Source organism: Propithecus coquereli, unplaced genomic scaffold (assembly GCF_000956105.1).
Source record: "Propithecus coquereli isolate 6110/MARCELLA unplaced genomic scaffold, Pcoq_1.0 Scaffold117, whole genome shotgun sequence".
In the NCBI taxonomy this organism is placed as follows: Eukaryota; Metazoa; Chordata; class Mammalia; order Primates; family Indriidae; genus Propithecus; species Propithecus coquereli.
This window is the reverse complement of record NW_012135747.1, coordinates 1,381,389-1,383,592: the sequence shown is the minus strand read 5'-3', so window position 1 is coordinate 1,383,592 and position 2,204 is coordinate 1,381,389. Positions and strand designations below refer to the sequence as shown.

The following is a 2,204-nucleotide window of genomic DNA, read 5'->3' as shown; positions in this document are numbered from 1 at the left end:
TCGAACTCCTGAGCTCACAGTCCGCCCGCCTTGGCCTCCCAGAGTGCTAGGATTACAGGCGTGAGCCACCGCGCCCAGCCATTTAACAGTGTATCTTAGAGATCAGTATCATCAATGTGTGGGACATTTCATCTTTTTTATAGTATTCCATTTTATTGACATACGAGAATTGAATCACTCCACTGTTAGTGGACATACAAGTTGTTTCCAGTCTTTTGCTATTACAAATAATGCTGTAATTAGTAATGTCATTTTGCATGTATGTGGACATGTGTGCAAGATAAAATCTTGGTGGAATTACTGGGTCAAAGGGTATATTTGTTTGTAATTTTGTTACACATTATCAATTTGTTCTCTTTAGGGATTATGCCAATTTGCATTACTATCAGCAGTGAACCTAGGAAATCCTCTTTTCCCCCATATTCTCACCAGCACAGTGCTATAAAAACTTGAAGCCAATTTCATGGATAAGGAGAAAAAAAGTACTCCATTGTAGTTTTGAGGTTTTTTTTGTTTCTTTTTTTTTTTGAGACAAGAGTTCTGCTTTGTTGCTTCCAGCTAGAGTGCAGTGGTGCCATCATAGCTCACTGCAACCTCAAATTCCTGGGTTCAAGTGATCCTCCTGCCTCAGCCTCCTATTTTTAGCAGAGACAGGGTCTCGCTCTTGCTCACACTGGTCTCAAACTCCTGACCTATGGGAGGCCCACCTTGGCCTCCCAAAGTGAGCCACCATGCCCAGCTGAAATCTTTTTTTATGGATTCTTCCCCTCCCTCCAGCTTTATTGAGGTATAATTGGCAAATAAAGATTGTATATATTCAAGGTGTACAATGGGATGTTTTGATAAATATATACGTATGTTATAAAATGATTACCACAGTTAAGCTAATCAGCATATCTCATTATAATTTTAATTCACAATTTTCTCATTCTGATTGAGGGTGATCATCTTTTCATGTGTATAAAAACTATTTATATTTCTTTTCTCTAAACTGTTTATATCCATTGCTCCATTTTCTATGGGACTGTAATTGTTTTTCTTACTGATTTGTAGAAACTATATTTTAGAGAAATCAATCCCTTTTTCTGTATTAAGAGTAGCAAAAATTTTCTCCAGTTTGTCTTGCCTATGGTGGTTTATGCCATATAGAAGTCCTTGGTGTTTATATAGTCAGATTTATCAGTTTTTCCTTTTATGGCCTCTGGGTTTTGTACCATGGTTAGAAAGGTCTTTTTCACACTGAAGTTCTAAAAATAATTTTCTGTGCTTGATTCTACTGAAATAATAAATTGTGGTGTGGGGATTTTGTTTTGTTTTTGTTTAAAATCTTAATTCATTTGGAATTTGTTCTGAGGTAAGGTATGAGGTATGGATCCAGCTTTACCTTTTTCCAGACAGCTGACCAATTGCCCCAATATCATTTACTGGTTCATCACTACTTTTTAATTTTAATTAGTATATGGATTTACTTTGTCCCCTTTACCTTTGTTAATTTTTTGCTCAAAATAATTTTAGGCAGCACTTTTTAAGAATTTATAATCAGCAGGCCAGGCATGGTGGCTCATGCTTATAATTCTAGCACTTTCAGAGGCCGAGGTGGGAGGTTTGCTTGAGGCCAGGAATTCAAGACCATCCTGAGCAAGAACGAGACCCCATCTCTACAAAAAGATAGAAAAATTAGCCAGGCGTGGTAGTGTGTACCTGTAGTCCCAGCTATTCAGGAGGCTGAGGTGGGAGAATCATTAGAGCCTAGGAGTTTGAGGTTGCAGTGAGCTATGATGATGCCATTGTACTCTAGCCTGGAGACAGAGGGAGACTGCCTAAAAAAAAAAAGAATTTATAATCAGTAGTCATAATTATAAACATCTGTGATTTCTTAAGTTCCATGTTTCTACCTGTTAGTAAATTTAAGTGATTTTAAGATATTAAAACCAAACTTCAGGTTCCCATTTGTTGTTTTAAAAAAGATTGTTTATTTAAACTTTTTTCTAATTATAAAAATTATATGCTATTATAGAAAATTTTAATGAAAGAAAAATAATCTATACTCATTATCCAAAACAGACTTTAGTCTTTGCATATTATATATTTTATAGCATTGAGTTTTGGTATATTTTTCTCAGTTATTGTCGACTTTTTTAAAATGTCTGGGTTCACATACGTAATCTAAACATCTGTACCCCCATAATATGCTGAAATAAAAA

General features: G+C 35.5%; 1 protein-coding gene across 1 annotated transcript in view; it reads left to right on the top strand.

Moving 5' to 3' along the window:
- Positions 1-2,204, top strand: part of VPS26A (vacuolar protein sorting 26 homolog A (S. pombe)) — a 45,492-nt gene that overhangs the window by 35,808 nt on the left and 7,480 nt on the right. The gene's annotated exons all lie outside the window — the stretch shown is intronic.